The 23,464-nt window shown below is 36.2% G+C and overlaps 1 protein-coding gene across 2 annotated transcripts in view; it reads left to right on the forward strand.

Annotated features, from left to right (window-relative positions):
* Positions 1–1,169: 1,169 nt before the first annotated feature.
* Positions 1,170–23,464, forward strand: part of LOC123681329 (5-hydroxytryptamine receptor-like) — a 303,761-nt gene continuing 281,466 nt past the window's right edge. For both annotated transcript variants that reach the window (XM_045619668.1, XM_045619669.1), the window contains exon 1: positions 1,170–1,415. The gene's annotated coding sequence lies outside the window, so the exon portion shown is untranslated. The remainder of the gene's footprint in view (positions 1,416–23,464) is intronic.

The following is a 23,464-nucleotide window of genomic DNA, read 5'->3' on the forward strand; positions in this document are numbered from 1 at the left end:
AGCAAAACTGTCTCATATGGGGCAGTGAAAATCCTCATTCAACTGCTTGGAGACCATTACAAAGTCACTGTATGGTGTGAAATTTGGTCTAGTGGAATGATTGGCCTGCACTTTTTGAAAATGAAGCTGTCCCTCAAATCGTCATTTCTCATTGCTATAGCCAAATGATTTTTTTGGCCTAAATTCAATTATATTGAGTGGAAAGAGATTTGGCTCTACTAAGATGGTGCAACAATCCACACAACACGACCAGTTTTGTCTTTATTGCAAGAACAATTTACAGGACGCTTAGTTTCGGCTATGTTGATTGATCGCCTCAATCTTATGATTCATTACCTTTGGATTTTTTTTGTCGGGATTATGCGAGAGATAGTGTTTATGCCAATAATTCTCAGTATATTCACGATATGAAAATCAACATCATCCATCAAGTTATTGGTGAGATATTGACCGAAATATGCCGGTGAGTTATCGAAATTAACTTCACAAGAATAAAGTTTTGTGAGAGAACACGCGGAGAACATTTGAATGATGTTGTATTCCACACAAAATGATAAGGACCAAGCATTATATTGAAATGGAATTTCATCGATATTCTAAATGAAGTGAAATTGTGTTTTATCCACATTTATTTTCAAAACCACAAAAAGGATAACCCTTTATTTTTATAATATTGTAAGCTTCTTTCAATGCAAACAGGTATACCTAATATATGACTTCAGATGAACAACCCATCGTTTCTTTCCTGATCGCCCAATAAAACTCGAACCAACCAACCGTATTAGCCCAATTACCCGAATCTCGACTGAAACACATAAACAGAAAGTCAAACCGGACAGTACGTTAGATTCGGCATCCCCATCTATCTCCTTCCGCATGCATAAAAGAACACACTACCATGCAACTGACATACGTTGCCCGGGCCATATAATCATTCGGATTCAAGAAGGCCATCTCATGGACCGAAACTTCTCGACATTCGAATTGCTCCCGTCCCATATCAGACCTGCTGAATTTTTCATCGGCCCAAGAACAGAACTCTCCAAAGGACGTCACGCTGTTGCTCTCCCGACGCGACGGACGTTGGGTAGGGCGCCCCTGAGCGCGTGCGCCGCATCCTCTTATCTCCGAGGAGCACTGCGGGTTGCCACTCTCCAGTCGTTCACGGCCAGGTCCTCGTGACATCCGACAATCGCCAGCGGCAGATCCGTAGTCGCGGTCCTGAAGTTTGCGGTGACTGCCGAAACTTTTTTTTTGCGAGATACGGTGTGGAGGATTTTGAATGGACGTCGTGGGAGAGTTGTTCGGGAAGGTTTGTTTTGGAACTTGAAGGAGCGAGGGGTGAGACATGCGGTTGTGTGGTAAGGTTGACCATCGAGGATAAGTTGATGATGGATTATCGAGATGGGATGCAGGTAAAAAAAAATTTTTTTTCGGAGAAAATTTTTTGCTCTTTTATCATAATGATGAATTAATTTCTGAATTCGAAATATCTGAAGAGAAAAAATAAAAAAACTAATGAAAAAAATGCGATCGATCCAAAAAAAAAAGGTTGATTTTTTGAATATTAATTTTTTGCCCATGCCTTAAATTATTTGATTGGAATTAATTCTGCATTGCTGTGGCAAAAATAGTTCGAAGAATATGAATAGTCAACTCGTCTTCAGAAAAAGTTTTCATTTTGAGCGCTCGTTTCCTGAACAGGGCGCTAAATCGTTTAGTGACAATGACTGCATCTTTAGAATTTCAAGCCTGATTAGTTTGAAACAATTAGATTTGTCTGATTTCAAATTCAATTCTGGTGCCCGGCGGTGATCGTGATAACTCTCGATTGAAGGAATCTAAATATTTGAAGTTTTTTGGGTAGGTTTAGATCTTGAATGCTACAGTTCATTAATGGGCAAAATCAACTCAATAGTTTCAATACGATCTAGTTGAAATTTTGTTTCTATAGAAAGAGTATCCTACTCAAGATTAATGTAAACAAGTTTTCAGAGCAGCAATATTTTAAGGAGAATATTGACAAAAATGTCATGATTGTTCCGGAAAATATATAAATGCATATCGCGTTATTAAAACCATAAATGAAGTGAGTAAATTTTCGAAAAAAAATCATTTGAACAGGGTGCTAAATAATTTAGTGGTGATATCTGAATTTTTAAAATTTTAAGCCTAAGTGATTTGTTGGCTTTGAACGGAGAAATTTGGATTTTCGAAGTTTTTTGGTAGGTACCACGGTTAAATGGGTAAAATCGACTCTATAATTCCAAAACAACTGATGTCATCCAGTTGAAAATTTTTATTCAGAGGAAAAATAAGGTACTCAAGATTTATGTGAACATATTTTCAGAACAATAAAAATTTCAGCATAATATTGACAAAACACCCAATTTTTTCAGAAGAACAAATCAACTATAGTGTATTATTTCATGTTGGTAGATCAGGACCATGAATAAATTTAGTAAATTATCTGAAAGATACTAAATATTTTTTTCTCAGCAATTTTTTTATATCGAATTTAAATGTCTGACGTATTGAATATTACAATCAAACTTTATAGTAGATCAGTTAAAGGTCTTTCAAGATCCTGGGCGCATAAGATCGCTTTGGCGTCCTTGACAGTGGTAGATCTCTTGAAATTGCTAACGATTCAATAAAAATTAGACAAAATTTGAATATTCAATATTCATTGTGAAGATAAATATCACAGAAAAAAAGAGAGTTTTTCCCTGACAAAAAATAAAAATTGAATCTCTAGTTTCTCCAATGCGCTAGATTCTATGATTAGAAGTGATAGTGTTTTCTTGGCTTGAATTGGACCTTGAATACGTTTAAATTCTTTTGAGGGGTGAAAAAAAATTGTTCACTCGAATTATTTGAAATAGGTATAGTTTTATAACAGATTGAAAATATTTGGGAAAATTTTATTGGCCTTCTGGACGAACTCAAATTTTTCATGTTTTCGTTTAAATTTTTACGTAATGCTTGAAAATTAATAATTTAATTAATAATTACATAGGCGTACAACTTTGCTACCGCAAATTCTTTATTGTGAAAAACTGATTATACATTTATGATTCAATCGCTGATTCCATTGCTGGCCACTTCTTTCTCCCATCTTTCGGGCAGCACAAGAATCCCACGTTGAAAAATGGTAATCTTTTGAAGCGATCCACGAATCGATCTAATTTCTCACTTCTCCATAAGACCGAAGATGCTAGCCAGTCTGTTCGTGAGCCATTGATCGAAACAAGTGATAGTCTGAAGAAGCTCCATCAACAACAACAGCAACGGATAAAAGGTGCTCGAGGAACAGAAATTTGGATCTAACGAAGAAGTAATTGCGTAGGTTTAACCCCATCTCGAAAGCTGAGATTGATCATTCTACAGAAAGGGTATTGAAAAGTTAGAGAAGCGTTGAAATACATGTATCATTCTCGATGGTTATATTTTTCTGGACTTATGGGGCGAAATATTAATGTAAAGAGTACCATGTTCTTGTTTTCCAGTCTAACATATCTTGACAGTTTGAAACTTCTCTAGATTGAAAATAAATCTAAATTCAATTGATCCAACTCTACTTTGATGATTATTTGTGCAATACTCGTACAGTATGACATACCCAGTTGAAAAATGTATTTCCATCTGCCTGGATGAAACTGAAATATACGCTAGGCGCATATCATATTGCATCTGTGAAATATGATTCGTATGACACGGTCATATATGAAGGTAATTCTGCAGGGAAGTGATGGCTGTTTATATTTGAGGGATGATGAGAGATCGATATCTGCATATACTCTCGAAAAATGATTCGAAGAGACTCTGCAACGTAGGGAATGATAAAACTTGTTTTATGTATCCCTCATGGATATTGGCAATATCCTTGGCTTGAATTACATAAAATAAATATCAGGTAATAAAAATTTATCTAGGAATTTACCGAATCTACAAACATATATTCGTTTTAAGAGGGGTATTTTCATGAATCTCGATATTTCGATTACATTATTTCTAGAACTGTTCGTGTTCTATGAAATTCGAAAATACATTATCAAGATGGGATGGAATTATTTTTTCGCTCTATTTAATGATTTCAGGATCTTAACTCTTCGACTCCTAATTAAAATAGGAATAGAAATCTAGTCAACGTTTTCTTGAAGTTTAACTTTTGTATATTTCTGTCTCGATATCCGAATGGCATTTCATGATGTTCCAGCATTTGTTTATCCAATAGAATCAAATGCAATAGATTTTTTACATTTTGTTTAAGGTTCCTCCTTAAATTACTTGAATTTTTCCACATTCCTCTTCTGAGTATTTTTCGTCAACAATTCCAAATCTTTTCCATCATAAACTTTTAAAAAACATTCACTCCATCTCATCGAATTTAACTTACAGTTCATTTCGTCTCATTATTCAACTTTTTTTAGAATGTATTCCTTTGTAATTCTTGGCAAACAGGGCCGTTGCTAGGGGGGAGGCAGGGTGAGCGGTCGCCTATTAGGGCGGCAAAATTCAAGCGCCGCATTTCAAGATTGATCAACAAAAACTACATGTGTAGAAATTTGAAATAACGAATGAGATTCAATTCGATCAGCAACAACAGAAAAGAATATCGACAAAGTCAATCAAAATAAAAAAACATCAAAGGTGCCGCTTTATGTATGTTTATAAATATACACATGTCGTGTTATCCCCTCATAGTGGTGTTTGCAAGTTATTGACGCTAAATAATCACATGCACTCATCAGGCTTGTCGGCGTTCAATTTGCTAAACGTTGCTGAATTTTATTGCCACTTGGGGCGACTTCTGGATTATTTTCTTTTCAATTCTCCGATCAGAATGTTAATTCTTCAGAATAGAATTCAAAATACACGAGAAACAATTCTATTTCACAATTTCCATCTGATCCTTCGCAAGAGATATAAAATTTTTTATTATTTCATACCAAAATCCATTATATTATAACATTCTTTATTTTTATATCAAATTAACTGCTGGTGAACGTAAGCCTATCAAATTTGAAATGATAGTTCATTCGCATAATCCGATTTTCTACTCGATAATCTTAAAAAAAAATATTTCAAAACTGAGCAGAAGAACCTGAAACTGCAGGGCCCGCTCTAGAGTGGCGACAAATAATGTAGGGCGGCATTATTCACATTTTCTGCGAGATCTGGATTATCAAATTCACTAATCTTGAACATCTCAGTATCGAGAATGCCTGCAACATCTATTTCAATAAAAAATAATGGTTTACCTGCGTCATCAGGTTGTTTTATTTAATCATATCAAAGAAAAAGAACGAAATGTTCGACAGTTTCAAGTCGAAACTCAGCAGAAGAATATAAAACCTGAATTCAATTTATATACTTTTTTTATACATCATTTATTCATTTGAGTTCAATTGAGCACGTTTATTGTTTATTAAATTCCACGTTTCCTAAATCATCTATTCGATTTGAGTTTGAATTCATAATAAATAATTAGACTTGAAATACATTTTTTTCCAAAAATAATTTTTATAAAAAAGTTTAAAGTTTTTCATACTAAATCTATGAATACAAATTAACCAATACAAAACCTCTTTTGCTTAGTACAAAACTCTTAAACCGCAAGGGTGCCGACTTGTATTTTGCCAGGGTGGTACAAACGCTAGAGCGAACCTTGGAGCCCGATTATCCAATATTAATTTTCTCGATGGCTTAGTGGTTAGAGCACTGGACTAGTGATTTGGCGGTGCGGGTTCGAGTCCCGCTCGAGGAGATACTTTTTTCAGAATTGAAAAATTGACTGATGAGCCGTGAAATTAATTTCATATATTAATTTCTAGCATTCTACTGAGATATATTCTGTTAGGGTGGCGAATTAGGTCACTGCCTAGGGTGGCAGTTTGGCCAGCGACCGCCCCGAAAAAATTTCTATTATAACGGGTGTTTTTTTTCGAGGTATAAAACTTTAAGTTGGCATTACTGTTCAAGATGGCGACCGATTTAACAGCTGTCAAGTGATTTATTTTCAGTTTGGTTTGGCAATTCATTGTAAATAGACTCACGCCTGAACAACGCTTGCAAATAGTGCAATTTCATTTCGAAAATATTGGTTCTGTGCGGAATACGTATCACGCACTACTTCCATTTTATTTTGTTTAGCGATGAAGGGCACTTCTGGTTGAATGGCTACGTCAACAAACAAAACTGCCGCATTTGGAGTGAAGCAAATACTCAAGTGTATGTCGAAACACCGTTACATCCAGAAAAACTGACTGTTTGGTGCGCTTTATGGGCTGGTGGAATCATTGGTCCGTCCTACTTCAAAAACGATGATGGCCAGAACGTAACAGTCAATGGTGATCGGTATAAAGCCATGATTGCTAACTTTGTCATTCCTGAATTGAATAACCAGATGGCGAAACATGTCACACAGCTCTTGTCGCAATCGATTCATTGAAAGACACTTTTGGTGACCGTCTAATTTAACGTTTCGAACCTGTTTTTGGCCTCAATGATCTTGTGATTCAACACCGCTAGACTACTTTCTGTGGGGATATGTAAAGTCATTGGTCTATGCGGATAAGCCACAAACCCTTGACCATTTGGAAGACAACATTCACCGTGTTATTGCCGATATACGGCCACAAATGTTGAAAAAAGTCATCGAAAATTGGACGTCCAGATTAGACTACATCCGAGCAAGCCGTGGCGGTCATATGCCAGAAATAAAATTTAAAATGTAATGCCACAAGATTATCTTGCGGATAAATAAAATAAATGTCAATCGATTAATCCATCGTTGTTTTATTGCAATTTAAAGTTCTATATCTCTTAAAAAAACACTCTTTCAGTAAGACAAGATATGTAAGATGTTTCTTGAAATCATTTAGGGCTTCAACTGCACTCTGGCATTGAATATCTACGAATATTCACCTCTGGTTACAATATCAGTATATCAAATATAGTTTGATTCATGAACAATGAATTAAATTAATCTTGTAAATGATTGAAATTCAACCTTAATCACCCCGTGTATAATTGGCGCCCCGCCCAAATGGACATCGTCAGATATGGAAAGCTCATCTCGTTTTTCAGGCTGTCCGATCCCCGAAATTCCACCGCCGAAAACAATGGAAAGCTCGATCCTGACAGCTCAGTTCTGCCTGGCTGAGCCGGGATTCGCAGAAAGGCAGTAAAACCCTTGTAGGTTATTTGTTCAATTTACTCCACATTATATTTTGCTGCTCCGGACATGTTTGATTTAGGCGGCTGCGTTCACTTTCGATAACTGCTGGAACGGACGAAAATTGATGGGAATTTGTTGGACTTTTTTGCGGCTCTGGACCGGTCCGCAATCTCGGTATATGAGTATGAGCGGTGTATTTATGGAGAAAACATTTATGGGCCGACGGATTCCACGCCCTCTATATCGGATAGAGGAACGGGATTGCCTTTGGGATTATTCGCGCCTTTGGAAATCGGTCGAGGGAGAAAAAATGGTGGGAATTTTATGCGATGGTTCATTCATTAGTGTGTCCCGTGGAATAATTCGAGTGATCAATGTGAAAATGCACCAACTTATGACAGGATATATAAATAGTCAATTAACCTGCAAAGAAGTCATTGTGGTTACTCTTAGCTAGGCCGAGAGATGTCGTCAAAGGCTGTGCAATTATCGAAAGTTCGGCCGCACTTAGGACATAAACCGAAGTGTTCTACGGCACAATTACCAGATAGACCCAGAGAAACTGATGGTATACTTCAATAAATGGAGATTCGAAGGGAATAAGACAAAAACAGTTGCAATATACTTCGGAGGAACAACAGTAGAGAAAGTAAAATCAGGAAATTTTCAAAATAGAAAATCAGACGATATAATGAAAGAGGAAACAAAATAACTGGAAGTAATTCTAGATGAAAAAGCGAACTTGAGCAAACAGATTGAAGAAAAGGAAAAAAGACAAGGCAATTGCAAGGGGGGCACTACTTGCTGCTCAACCCAAATAGTAAACTTTCCTCAAAAACAAGCTGAAGATAATAAAAATAGTGCTAATACCAATCATCACGTATACGGGAGTAACCTGGTGTAATACGAAAGACAATAAAAAAGATCAGTTGTGAAATACACTGAATACAATAATCAACACAGCGGTTGATGCACCATGGCACACATGGCAACCTACAAATTAGAGAAGAATTAAAAATTGACTATTGAGGATATAGTTAATAAGCAAAGAAATAAGACAATAGAGACGTTAAAAGAGCATGATAATAAGGAATTGAGAAAGATAAAACGAATCCCAATAAGAAAGACAGAGTTCTTTCAAAGAACCAAATAAAAGAAAGAAGTGACATGCAGAAGGAAGAAAAGTCTCCCAATAAGACAATAGAAGGAAATTGGAGAAATTATACTAGACACATTGGGAATAATTTCAGTTCTTGTATAAAGAGAATACCTTAGGGTATTGGGGATCATTAGGCAGAAATTTCTCGAAGAAAAGCTCTCTTGAGCTTTTTGAGTTTCTGTATGTTTATTTCTCCGGGTTCTCTGTCTTCATGAATCTATTGAGATTTTGTATTTTAGAGATGAATAAACATTATTAATATTATTATTATTAATAACCAATCTCAGCTACGGATATGGACGGTGTTTATGGGCGCATCATAAAAATAAGATGTGAACACTACGACAAAACATGATGACTTAGAATTACGTCATACTTTCAACAGAATGTCATTTATCACTTCTGACAACAATTTTTCGAGGAAACTACAGGGTTTACCAATAAGAAGTTTGCTTCTGATTGAAAAAAACGCTATTTTTCATGAGAAATCAATGGATGTTTGTTTCATTGTAGAAAGAAAGATTGTCATTAACGATGGTAAATAATGTCACCCCTATAGCCGCCAAGGCTATGGTTGCAGTACCATATTCTTTTCATGAAGTTTGCCTTAACCTATTCGCACATTTGGGTCTGTATGTTCCCGATAACTCCACGAATTCCTTCTTTGAGATCTTGAAGCGATTGTGGAGCATTGGAGTAGAGGTTATCGTTCACGTGGTTCTAAGGAAAAAGTTCTGGAAGTGTTAAATTACAAGATCTTCATGGTCAATTGAGATCACTTGGAATGTTGTGACGAAAATGATGAAAAGATCCGAAAACAACGGTAAGTGTATACCGGATGACGAATGCAATAATCAAAAATGGCATATAAGGGGCGACGCCGACAAAGCGGATACATTATTGAAAATACTAAACCTCGGACAAGTACTCATCTTGAAAGCGATAATGAACTCATAAACCGTAAAAGGGTTCGATCATTTACTGTCGTGTTCATTTCAAAGGGAAATAAAATAATTATTGGGTCATTTTATGGAAAAATATTCGTCGTTTTTTGTCTTTGTGAGAATTCTGAAATTTTATATTTTGTTAATCTGGGGGGAGGTTATAATCCCCAGTACACCTCCCATTTCTACGCCCTGTTCCTTGGTCGCGCAACTCTGTACAGAAAATAAAATATCCACATGACGATCTAATTTTACGGCATAATATTCGAACCTAAAACTTCGGAAAACTACATCTGACATTATTCGACTACAAAACCGACTCAAAAAATATTCCAAGCTTAAACTCGTCGCTGTCCGCGTAAAATCGTAAAAATCAACTTCCATGAATATTCAACAGATCAACGGATTTTTTTTCAATCTCTCTGGTGATAGCGGGATTGCGGAGACCAAAAATTCGCCCTTGTTCGCGTCTGAAAAAAAAAATTCATCCCGCTTTGGACGATGACAAAGGGTTCAGTAATAGATCCATCCTGATGGCATTCGAAATGCTTTATCTAAATTGAAATCAGCGAATAACTTATGTTCGAATCGTTATCTGATTGAAATGTTTATTACACTGTCGGAGATACACAGCTTGGTGGACTTTTAGAAATGCGTTGAGTATCAATCGAACGTCAAATAGATTTATTGTATCGACGTTCGTTTTGTTCCGATGTGTTTTGAACGACTGTCGTAGTTTTGCATCGATATTTTCCTTCCTGACTCTAATTAGGCCTCTTTTGAAGTCTACTAACGGTTGTTTTTTTTTCGAGGTATATAACTTTGAGTTTGCATTACTGTTTAAGATGGCGACCGATTTAACAGCTGTAAAGTGATTTATTCTCAGTTTGGTTTGGCAATTCATCATGAGTAGACCAACGCCTGAACAACGCTTGCAAATAGTGCCATTTTATTTCGAAAATAATGGTTCTGTGCGGAATACTACACCCATAAGCGATGAAGCGCACTTCTGGTTGAATGGTTTCGTTAACAAACGAAACAGCCGCATTTGGAGTGAAGCTAATCCTCAAGTGTATGTCGAAACACCGTAACATCCAGAAAAACTGACTGTTTGGTGCGCTTTATGGGCTGGTGGAATCATTGGTCCGTACTTCTTCAAAGACGATGATGGCCAGAACGTTACAGCCAATGGTGATCGGTATAGAGCCATGATAACTAACTTTTTCATTCCTGAATTGAACAACCATGATGTCCAGGAGCTGGGGTTTCCACAAGACGGTGCTACATGTCACACAGCTCGTGCCACAATCGATTTATTGAAAGACACGTTTGGTGACCGCCTTATTCAATGTTTTGAACCTGAGAATTGGCCTCCAAGATCTTGTGATTTAACACCGCTAGACTACTTTCTGTGGGGCTATGTAAAGTTATTAGTCTGTAGGATTTCACGTATGCCTACTTATGCGTTTCGTCCCTGGCACACACACCGGACTCATCAGTGTGACTTTGGTATAATTGTGTGTGCCGTGTCACAGACGCTTGGGGAATTTATTATTACCGGGAGCCGCCGGGATTCGAACCCGGGACCTTTGTCGTATCTCGGTGCGCGAGTCTACCTCTTAACGTCTAGGCTACCGAATGCTGTGTATATATTGTTGCTATGTGGAGCTTTATGAGAAGCCGCCACATGACTCCCTCCCCAGTGACGGAGGAACGAAACTTATGCGTGTTACGAGGTCATCGGTGCAGCCGGGTGATTGCCGCCTAATCAGAGCTGCACCTCGCGGCATCGTACGGACGGGGAATGCCGCCTATTCACGTCCGGCATACCGCGGCAGACCAAGGAGCACGTATTGCACGTCATGGGAATGGGCGTCTAGAGTTTCGTTGGAAATTGCAGATAAATGGGAGCTATGCATCGACCTTCTGCTTTCCAGGACACATCGTTAAGATGGCCATTCCCATCACGTCGGGCTTGCATGCTGTGACGACGGAAGCACGAGGCTCGGCGTGCCATCGGCTCTAGTGTCCGATGGACACCCCAGTAGCCGTAACGTTGAGCGGGGCAGTGAGTCGCCTCTGCGCTCCAACGCCGCAGTTTTCCGCCATCACGTCGGGGTCACCAATGTAGGATTTCACGTATGCCTACTTATGCGTTTCGTCCCTGGCACACACACCGGACTCATCAGTGTGACTTTGGTATAATTGTGTGTGCCGTGTCACAGACGCTTGGGGAATTTATTATTACCGGGAGCCGCCGGGATTCGAACCCGGGACCTTTGTCGTATCTCGGTGCGCGAGTCTACCTCTTAACGTCTAGGCTACCGAATGCTGTGTATATATTGTTGCTATGTGGAGCTTTATGAGAAGCCGCCACAAGTCTATGCGGATAAGCCACAAACCCTTGACCATTTGGAAGACAACATTCGCCGTGTTATTGCCGATATACGGCCACAAATGTTGGAAAAAGTCATCGAAAATTGGACGTCCAGATTGGACTACATCCGAGCCAGCCGTGGCGGTCATATGCCAGAAATCATATTTAAAATGTAATGGCCACAAGATTATCTTGCGGATAAATAAAATTCATGGCAATCAAATAATTCATCGTTGTTTTATTGCAATTTAAAGTTCTATAGCTCTAAAAAAACACCCTTCAGAAACTCAGAATTTAAGAGATTCAGAGAACTGATTGTCTAGTATTCATTTCATTATATCCAGTTACTTTCAATTGACTATTTCCAAAATTGATAGTCGCATTCCTTAATTTTTAATTTTCAAACTTCAGAAATAATGGAAAAGATTAATAAATTGATGGTTTTTAAATGCGAGTTTCGATGGTTGATGTCTATGGTTTGACAGTTGAGAATGTCAATCTGTGTTGAAATTTCTGTTGAGTAATGTTTGGACAGAGAGTATTCAACATACATAGAGAAAGTATACGCAATTTTTATATGTCCCCAACATGGTTAGGTTACGCTATCGGATTGTGATATATTTTCAAATCCACAATTTTACTATATCGTTATGAATGTTTTATATTGAATGACATATATTGATTTCAGTGATTCCCGATGAAATATCTGAATTTGAATATTTGGAATCCGATATTTTTTTTAAATGTTAAATTGATATTAAGAAGAATATTTATCATTTTCTGTATCTACCTGCTGAAATCCAAGGTTTGGCAACTTTCACTCTCTTAGTGTCATCGGTTGGTTCACGTCGTTTGGCGCGCTTAAGTTTGTTTTCTGAATTTCTGTTATAAACGTTGATTCACTAAGGGACAAAAGAAGTGTGTTCTTCGTGGAGAAACTCGCGAATTGATATGTTTTCATTTCCGCGCGCTTCATTTCAAATTTGATAGTTCATGTTGGGGACAAAATTTGCTTACTGAAAATGGCATATATACTCCCTCTATCTATGTTTATTACTCTGAGGGTTTAGCAATTCATCATGAATCCCTTAACGCTAGAATAACGCTTTCAAATTGTGAGAATTTATATTGAAAAAATAAATCTTGCCATTTTAAGCTAAACATAATTGGCCATATAGGGAGCTTAACCTTCAATTCATTTACAAAATTAGGTGGCTGTTAACTGTCGTTCGTGCGACTTAACGCCTCTTAATTATTTTTTATGGGATATGTGAAGTCATTGGATTATGTTGACATGCTAGCAACTCTTGAAACCTTGAAGGCCAATATTCGTGCCACCATTGACGGCATATATATTGTCAGATATTTTGAAAAGAGCTGTTATAAGAAAAGTCAAGCAATTTTCATTTCGAAATAGTTCTCACAGTTAATATTTTACAATGCCCTTATCAAATTGAAGGCCAAATAAAAATTCAATTGATATTAGATATGTAATTGTAGTGAAAACACCCAATTAGATATCTTTGATTAATACATAAATATTACTAGACTTTTCTGATATCATTTTATAATTTTAATTATAATTTCATGAACAGATTTGAGTTATTTTTGGGGACGTTGAAAGAATCAAATTTGATTTAAGTTGTGCTTTATTTCTATTTGTTTGAATAGCTTGAATTGTTTTATAATTGTTTCATTGGATTTTTCAATATTAAGATTCTCCATATACTTTTTTTTTTGAAAAGGGCAAATGTAGTATATTCTGAGAATCTGCTCATATGTCATTGACTTATATGAACGTACCTTGTCAGGATTTGCTTGTGAAAAAAAAGGTCATAAGAGAATTGAATGAACCAAAAAACGTCGTTGTAGTTTCAAGTCATACAAGATCCTACAAAATTAATAAGTTATAAATCAATTAGTAAAACACAATTTTTCCAATTAATTCTTCAGAAATGATATCGTACAAAAGCTATCCTTTACTCACTTAATCGCATTGAAAAATAGAGAAAAAGAAACATATTGAAACTTCTTTTCAACCTAGTATTTACTTTCCTTCAAATTGGCGGAATTGGATCAAATTTTTCAGTATTCTTTTCAACAGAAGTTGAAATAACATCTTGAAAATTTTAATTTACATTCAAATAGTAGCGAGACTACTTACTATACAGTATACACGAATACAGGAAACTGATAGTTAATGCTCCCATTCAAACATCAATTCTTCTTTGAATGTTGATTATAGTGTGTCAAAACAAGAAAACATTATTCAACTCTGTATACGAGTATTTACCCATTTTTTTCATCCCGCAAACAACGTGAATCATTTACAGCAACTAAAAACCATTCTTAAAGTATTAGTTACAAAAAAAATTACTATTTTACCTTTCTTTCTCAATCTCAAGAGATAACTGATCAGCATCTGCATTTTGCAGAAGATCATAAGAGTTCGAGCTCAAATTAAGCAATGGTGAACTGTCGTGATCCAGCAGATTGAGATCTGGAGTGAGAGGAGGACTCAATGTTGGTGCATATAAGGTGTTTAATGACTAAAACAAGAAAAAATCAAAGAACCATCTAGTTATGAAATAAAGTAAGTTGTGAGAGATGATAAAACAATTTCGAAAAACAGAATGAGGTGAATGAATAACCAATAGTAGTACTTTTCACTTTTATGGGCCTGTTTTCTGTATATGCCCAGATTAGTTTATTCATATTTCTATTAATTGTTAATGTTAGTATGTATGGAACAGAACTAGTCGGGAATTTAAACTGAGCTCGCCTACATACATTTGTAATTTTTAAAAAATCGTTTTTTTTGTATTTTCTGAATATACATATATTCGAGCATACACACTCAAAATTTTATGTCAATCAGACGAATATTTTCGAAGTTATAGACACATTTATGAGGGCTCGTTATGCACATGTAAAACGCTTTTGAAACTTTAAACTCCCTCAGAAATATCTCGATCCTGAATTGCTCTCATTTATAGGTAATTCTCTCGAATAACTATTTTCCTCGATCCTCTTATTAATTAATCTGTTTAATGTAGGAAATATCGATCGTTAATGATACCTTTTAACGAGCATTCTTTATGTTAATGGACGATGTTACACAAACTGATATATTCCAGGCACATTTCTGCTTTTCCAACCTAACAAGATTCATTGAGATTGTAAGAATGCAGTCGCCTAATGTTTTTAATTTGAGTTCTCCTCATTATTCAATGTCATGGAATCTTAAACGATTTAACGATAATGTCAGATTTACTCAATTGAATTGTGTTCTATTCGCTTTCATGCTGTTATTTCAAATGAAACCTTTAATTTGCTGTATTAATATTCTTAAAACCGAATTGATAATTTCATTTCTATCGTAAATTATATTCTAATAGTTTTCTACGAGCACATAATAGATATTTAATTCTGAAGCATAACTATCAGATGCGTTCATGAATTTCGGAAAAACATTTGTACGGAAATCCATGTTGAAATATGCCAATTAACGAACTCACGCGAGGCCTTCTAGATCGCAACCTATTTTGAATATTTCAAGTTTCGAGCTATTTTCGTTTTAGATTTATCATGTTCACGTCAGAACATTTTGATATTTGATTCCAAATTCGTCACCAGTATGTCTAAACTTATCATTTTTAGAAAATTCCCGGCACAAAATTCGAAAATTACAGACATTTTCACGAAATAATTGAAAAATTTGTTCAGAGAACGAACGCTTCAATATGAAATAGAAAATTCTGCCTTCAAAATACCTCTTTTGAAATTTTAAGAGCTCTTATTGGACATTTTCAAAATTCTACTATTTTCGAGATAATCGAGTACAAATCAAATACTTTCCACGAAAATCTATGAAAATTCATTTTTCGATTTTTTTCTTTAATGAAAAATGAAAGTACAAAAACTGACGTAGTGTATTATAACGCTTTCAGATGGCATTTAGTTGAAAAACATTGAAAAATATCTGTGTTAAGTTTAAGTGTGTCTGATGAATTTTTTTCCTGAAATGTTCAATTGAAAGCCATCTGAAAGCATTATAATGAAGGGTGTTTTTTTTAAAACTATAGAACTTTAAATTGCAATAAAACAACGATGGATTATTGGATTGACATGAATTTTATTTATCTGCAAGATAATTTTGTGGCATTACATTTTAAATATGATTTCTGGCATATGACCGCCACGGCTGGCTCGGATGTAGTCCAATCTGGACGTCCAATTTTCGATGACTTTTTCCAACATTTGTGGCCGTATATCGGCAATAACACGGCGAATGTTGTCTTCCAAATGGTCAAGGGTTTGTGGCTTATCCACATAGACCAATGACTTTACATAGCCCCACAGAAAGTAGTCTAGCGGTGTTGAATCACAAGATCTTGAAGGCCAATTCACAGGTCTAAAACGTGAAATAAGGCGGTAACCAAACGTGTCTTTCAATAAATCGATTGTGGCACGAGCTGTGTGACATGTTGTGCCGTCTTGTTGGAACCACAGCTCCTGCACATCATGGTTGTTCAATTCAGGAATGAAAAATTTAGTAATCATGGCTCTATACTGATCACCATTGACTGTAACCTTCTGGCCATCAACGTTTTCGAAAAAGTACGGACCAATGATTCCATAAAGCGCACCAAACAGTCAGTTTTTCTGGATGTAACGGTGTTTCGACATACACTTGAGGATAAGCTTCACTCTAAATGCGGCAGCTTTGTTTGTTGACGTAGCCATTCAACTAAAAGTGCGCTTCATCGCTAAACAAAATAAAATGGACATAGCGCGCGATACGTATTCCGCACATAACCATTATTTTCGAAATGAAATTGCACTATTTGCAAGCGTTGTTCAGGCGTGAGTCTATTCATGATGAATTTCCAAACCAAACCAAACTGAGGAATAAATCACTTGACAGCTATTAAATCGGTCGCCATCTTGAACAGTAATGCCAACTTAAAGTTATATACCTCGAAAAAAAACACCCTTCAGTTTTAATCCTTTGAATTTTAATCCAATTTTACTACTCCAATTGGGGAGTGCAATCATAATAAAACGTGAATAATTACTAAAAATTGAACAACAGTATTTTTGTTCGGAAATATTCAAAAATGGAAAAAATTTACTGTTTTATCATGGAATATTCCATTCCACAAAATATCCCCTTGGATAATTGGGGCCTTTGCCGGAAACTGATCCTTCATATACACGAAATACTGGAGGGAGAGTCCCGGCCAAAGATAATGGACTGGCGCCAGTTAGATATTCCGAGGTGGAAATTGGATAACAATGAAGAAGATTATGCACCCATCGTGCTAATGGAATACCACATTGGTATCATTACAATGGCATTGTTCCAGAATGAATTTATGGATTTCACGGAGATATTCTCGATATAACTCTCCATAACTCTGATGATACCCTTCTTTGGTATTCTTTACCAGATATTATTAGGAATTGATCACGGCAAAAAAATTATATTTTTTTTATCCGAATGTCTCAGAAAATGATATTCTCGCACGGAAAATACGCATTGAAGTCGGTATTTCGACATATGCCTATGCTTCCTCTTACATTGTGATTTATTCGTCAATGGGTTTCTTCTAACAATGTTAAAATTTTTCAGTGTACTGTACTGATAAGGTGACTTCGAATATATTATGCGCTATAGAAAAGATGGTGCAAAACAATCTGAATTTCTTAGTCCAATTTTGAGAAAATAATATTAATAATAATAAATTTTATTTGAATTAAAACCAGTACATGAAATATTTCGAGATAACTATAACTTCCGGTTATATCGTGAATAGACTACCTACTATTTCCTTACTTCAAATGGCACACCTAGAATATTATTGCATCATCAGATGGTTTTTTTATCACAATTTTAGCAATATGCCATACCTTGGGTGAAAACTCAACGATTCATGAGTTAATGAGATTCTTATGAAAAAAAATGTTGGCGATGAGGACTCACAATATTTTTTTATTCTTCTGCAGAAATAGTAATTTACGTAACAAGTCCGGAAAATAGGTTTTTTTTGGACGAATAGACGAATTGGAAGTTTGTGAATCCAAAAAAAACCATTTCCGGGCGTGTTGCGTACAATATTTTTTCGGCAACCGTATAGAATAACACTATCGCTGCTGCTTTCCATATTTTATTGCGATTTCGAAAAAACATGCAAATCTTTGACAACTAATTTCATATGAACTATCAGCCGTTATCTCGATTGGTATGGTAATGATCAACTGCATTTATTAAGAATATACCTACCAAGATTCATATTCACAATGACACGAACGACGTGATTTTTTTCCGGACTAGGCCGGGAAATGATACTTTCTCAGAGAAAAAGAGTCCGGGAAGTGAGCACTTCCCGGACGGTTGCCGAAAAAAGTTTTTTTTCTAAGAAACCTTCATTATTTTCGATTCTGCAAAAACGTAGTTATATAAACCCCTTCGCGGTTTGGACAAAAAAAGTACAGGGTGTTTATTAGAAGATCATGAAATTGAAAAAAATTTGAAATTCATCAAAGATTCCAGTAGATTCTACGTAATAAAAAGAGTGAGGGTTACCTAAGCAAACCTTATACCTAGAATTGATACTTCAAGAGTTATCGAGGAAGAACTGGAAATGAGGTAAACCGTAATTAACTGCGTGAAGTAAACTGTGAGTATCAGAAAACACAGAAAGAAACTGAATTTCGATGTTTCGATAACTGAATTTGTCATTTAGAGAATTGTAATGAATTATTTGAAATTGAAAATTAAATTGGTTTATAGATTCCTCAACAAATCCAACGAAAAATTAGTTTTAAGTCATGTAATGTAGAATTTATTCATCCAAACATCGAAGTTTAGTTTCTTTCTGTGTTTTCCGGAAGTCACAGATTACTCCACACAGTGAGAAATTGCGGTTTTTTTCTCATTTAAGGTATAGAGTTTGCTTAAGTAACTCCACAATTTTTTCAAATAGAATCGACTGAAATAAAAAAAATTTAGGTGTTCGATATTGAATAGAATTTTCGCGGGTTGTTTTTGAATTGACGGAGCACGAGGATTTGAGAGGAATTATCTCCATATTGAAATCCTTTCTCAGATCATGACTTTCCCATCCCCTCCACAATTTTAGCACACTTGGTTTACCGCATCCACAACGGACGTTACGCACTGTCATTTTGAATGGTTCTTCGCTAATCCTAAATAAGAAAAAAATCGCAGTTTCGCACAAAAACTTAATTAGTTTTTAAGTTCGTTAACAGCTACGTGAGAGGACACATCGCTAGTTAAGTGAAGAAGATTGTTTAGTTTAAGTTTGAAAGGTGGAAAGTCAGAGAATCAACGGAGACCAGGTGAGTCCCTCTCCTGTTAGAATTTTCCTTCTTATTGCTGACTGTTCCGGCTGGTATTTCCTCTCAAATCTCAGAAATAAAGCGAATTTCATTTCTTTTGTATCGGGTAATTCACAACCTTGTGTGGCGGAGCAATACAATTAACAATTTCATACTTAATACAGTCCACTATAATAACTTTTAAATAGAATTTGGATTGATCCGTAACATAATTGGTCCTTCGAGCCGTATTTATATTCACGGGTCTTTAGAAAAGTGTTAAATTGTTTTTTTTTTTCTGATTTGAAAATCTTGAGTTCTATTGAATTTGAGTTGTTCAAGTTCATGATCTCTTTTTAAACATCCTGTACATTTTTCGTCCAAACCGCGAACAGGTTTATGGTATTACGTATTTGCAGAATCGAAAATAATGGAGGTTTTCTCAAAGAAACTTTTTCTGCTGATTTATTCAAAAGAATATGAGTTCTCGTCGACACCAGTATCCCATTAACTCATGAACCGTTGAGTTTTTACTCAAGGTATGGGATATAGCTGAAATTGTCATCAAAAAAGCTATCTAATAATGCAATAATATACTGCGTGTGCCATTTGAAATGAGGAAGTAGTAATCTGTTACCGGTATAACCGGAAGTTGTAGAGATCTGAAAATATTTCAGGGAGAAAGATCATTGTCTCAATACGCAAATTTTCAGCACAAAATTGTGATTAGTGTTGAATAAAATCCTAATAGTCCATCGCGTTGAATCACCCTGTAGTTGGTGGAACTAACAGAATACATAAATTGCCACTAAGACCATTCTGATGTACATCATAAAAATGTCAAAATTTAATGCCGAAAAACATTGTTCCGAAACAACTTCATCATACCCTATTTGCTCCCGCTCAGGTGATCCCTAACCCTTAAACTTCCAGGACAACCCTAATAACTTCACGTTAACGTTTCTGGCATTCGACAAACAAGTTGTGACTACCTTAGGCATCTCCCACCAACCACAACAGACTCCAGGCAACGCCATATCGCCTTAAAACCAAAAACATCCAACCTCACCCAGGTACGTCAAGGCCAAAAATTCACAATTTATATGCAATTCTGTATCTCAAGAGGGTAATTACCACTAGTGGTAATGCCTGGAGACAAATTCGTCTCATAACTCATGGAATTCCGCTCTAATGAGAGAGAGTTTCATCCCCTGAAACGCGATAATTAACTTCTGGTGTTTTCTGTACATTTCTAGGGTCTCTTGCTCGATGAGTTATTGCGACAAAAAATCGGTAGGAGGTGCTGTCGGCAATCAATTAATTCTTTCCTTGGATAATGCAGACCAGGAAATCGAGGAGACATTGAGAAACGAGTTGGAATTAGGAGTAACGAATTTGGCGATAGGGGCGCATTAACAGTTTGTAACGTGGCATTTAAAAGACCAATGTGTGTTTACTCGGAAAATAAAACTTATAACAAATCGGGTAAAAAGTTGAAATGTGACCACTATTCAACTTCGCTCTTTACTGTAATCATGGTATCAATATTTCAACTTTAGAATTGTGCATTCCACATATTCTTTCCCAAATTACTCATTGTGTGAACTTGTGTCTGCAGAATTCCATAAAGGGATTATTTTTCTCATTTATCAATATCACTGAATAAGTGATACATCCCTAGTATGTATTTCTACTTTGTGCCATTTATCACAATCTCAGTGTTTCGAAATGGATTTTTATCCACTCATTCACATCATCTGTTCTCGTGAGTTTATTTGAGAAACTCCAGAAGAACAAACTTTGAATAAAAAATATAGACTTAGGTACCTAAGTTAGCGATCATAGTATATTGTGCAACAAGTGGGGAAAGTCCAACTTTTCTCGCGAGTGTGGAAGTTTCTGGCACGAGCCTGAAAGGCGATTGTCGCAAACACACGAGCGAGAAAAGGACTTTCTCCACATGTTGCACATTTTACTTTCCCTACAACTGCACAAATTTCATTAATTCAAGTGTTGGACTTGATTTAAATCAAAATGGCCTTTCGTTGACAGTATGAGCTAATTTATTCCGTTTCCATATAACTCAAAAGCCTAATTTCATTGGTCTTTCAAGCGAGGTGTGGGCAAAGTGCCGTGAAAAATAATATTTTCCACAGTATGAGCCATACATAGATTTGAAATTGAGTAAGCTATGAAGAATACGCTACTTTTCATAGCAGTTGCAGGAAAAATTAGTTTGTACAGGGTGGGCAAATAAGCGAGGTAAGCGGCTATATCTCAGGATCCACTCTTCGTAGAGACTTGCGGTAAAAAATTTTACCACTAAAGTGAACAAGAGAACACTCTGGAAATTGTTTTGAAGTTCATACCTCTACCGCTAGGGGGCGTAACAGCTACCGTCGAGTAGAAAAATGAATTTTACTCGAAAATGTCTTATATGAAGTTGAAGAAAAAATATCATCGCAGTAATCCTTGGAAAATTCTCTATCTTTTTAAATTGTCACTTTCGATTTTACGACATCAAATAAGGGTAGGTGAAAGGGAGAAATCTGACTGATTGAAACGCCTGTAACTTCAGTTCGGCTCAACATTTTTGAGCAAACTAGATCTCGTCTGAAAGATAATATCTTGTTGATTGAGGACAAAATATACTCATGATATATTTGTTTTCGCTGCTTTCGATAGAGGGCGCTGAGTCAGAAGTTCATTGTTTTGTTCATTTTACTCCGAAATTTCAAATGTAATGATAGGATTTTCTTAACAGAAACAGAAATTCTATCAAATTTACATGAAAAAACCTGCAGGTTGCAAAGCGATAATTTCAGGCGTTCTGAAGTTATGGCCGAAAGAAGCTGATGCACTGCGAAAAACCGAATATTGTCTTCAAGTTCTTACAGAAACAGAAATCCCATCAAATTTGTATGAAAAAACCAAAAAGTCGCAAAGCGATATCTTCAGGTGTTCTGGAGTTATGGCCGAAAGAAGAGACAATTTAGTTTTTCAGTGCATCAGATGAAGAAACTCTTTTTTCGGCCATAACTCCAGAACGCCTGAAGCTATCGCTTTGCGACCTTTTGATTTTTTCATACAAATTTGATTTCGGTTTCTGTAAGAACTTAAAGACACAATTTGGTTTTTCGCCGTGCATCAGTTGAAGAGTATCTTCTTTCGGCCATAACTTCAGAACGCCTGAAATTATCGCTTTGCGACCTTCAGGTTTTTTCATGTAAATTTGATAGAATTTCTGTTTCTGTTAAGAAAATCCTATCATTACATTTGAAATTTCGGAGTAAAATGAACAAAACAATGAACTTCTGACTTAGCGCCCCCTATCGAAAGCAGCAAAAACAAATATATCATGACTATATTTTGTCCTCAATAAATAAGATATTATCTTTCAGACGAGATCTAGCTTGCTCAAAAATGTTGAGCCAAACTGTAGTTACAGGCGTTTCAATCAGTCAGATTTCTCCCTTTCACCTACCCTTATTTGATGTCGTTAAATCGAAAGTGACAATTTAAAAAGATAGAGAATTTTCCAAGGATTACTGTTATGATATTTTTTCCTCAACTTCATATGAAACATTTTCGAGTAAAATTCATTTTTCTACTCGACGGTAGCTATTACGCCACCTAGCGGTAGAGGTATGAACTTCAAAATAATTTCCAGTGTGTTCCCTTGTTCACTTTAGAGGTAAAATTTTTTACCTCAAGTCTCTACGATGAGTGGATCCTGAGATATAGCCGCTTACCTCGCTTATTTGCCCACCCTGTACAACAGTAAGCAATATTCGGTGAAATCTTTTAAATTTTTCTGTGCATTAAGAGCGGCTTAGATTAGATTAGATTCAATTAAGGAAGTTCCGTTTCATTGCGACCCTATGGTTTATTGTGCCCCCATCAGAGCTATTCTCTCCATAACGTGATTTCTTCAAGAAGACTAATTCCTCACTTCTACAAGTTTCGTGTCCAAAGCCGGTTTTGCGTTGGCTAGCGATGGCGAGGCATTCCGTCACCAGGGGATCCGGAGTTTCTTCCTCCTCCCCACAGAATCTGCACTCGTCATTTTTATTAGACCCATTCTCATGATGTGTTTCCTGAGGCGACAATGCCCTGTGAAGATCCAGTGAGGAGGTGTAGCATCTTTTTACTCCAGATACTTCTTGGATCTCGTAGATTCAAAGTTTCGAAGAAACTTCTTGGAGTGATCCAAACCAGGAAGATTCTGCCAGAGTATTTCTCTTTCGGTTTCTTTCTTCTCCTGAAACTCTTTCTTGAAGGTTCATTGACTATGCCACATAAAGGTTCCGGGCTGATGAAAGGAGTTTGTGCTTTTTTTGTGGCAAGTGTGTTGGCCTCTTCATTTCCTTTAATTCCCGAATGGTCGGGAACCCAGATTAAAAATACCTTGTTATTCTTGCCTATTTCATTGAGTTTTCTTCGGCACTCCAATACCA

The sequence above is a fragment of the Harmonia axyridis genome, chromosome 5 (genome assembly GCF_914767665.1).
Source record: "Harmonia axyridis chromosome 5, icHarAxyr1.1, whole genome shotgun sequence".
In the NCBI taxonomy this organism is placed as follows: domain Eukaryota; kingdom Metazoa; phylum Arthropoda; class Insecta; order Coleoptera; family Coccinellidae; genus Harmonia; species Harmonia axyridis.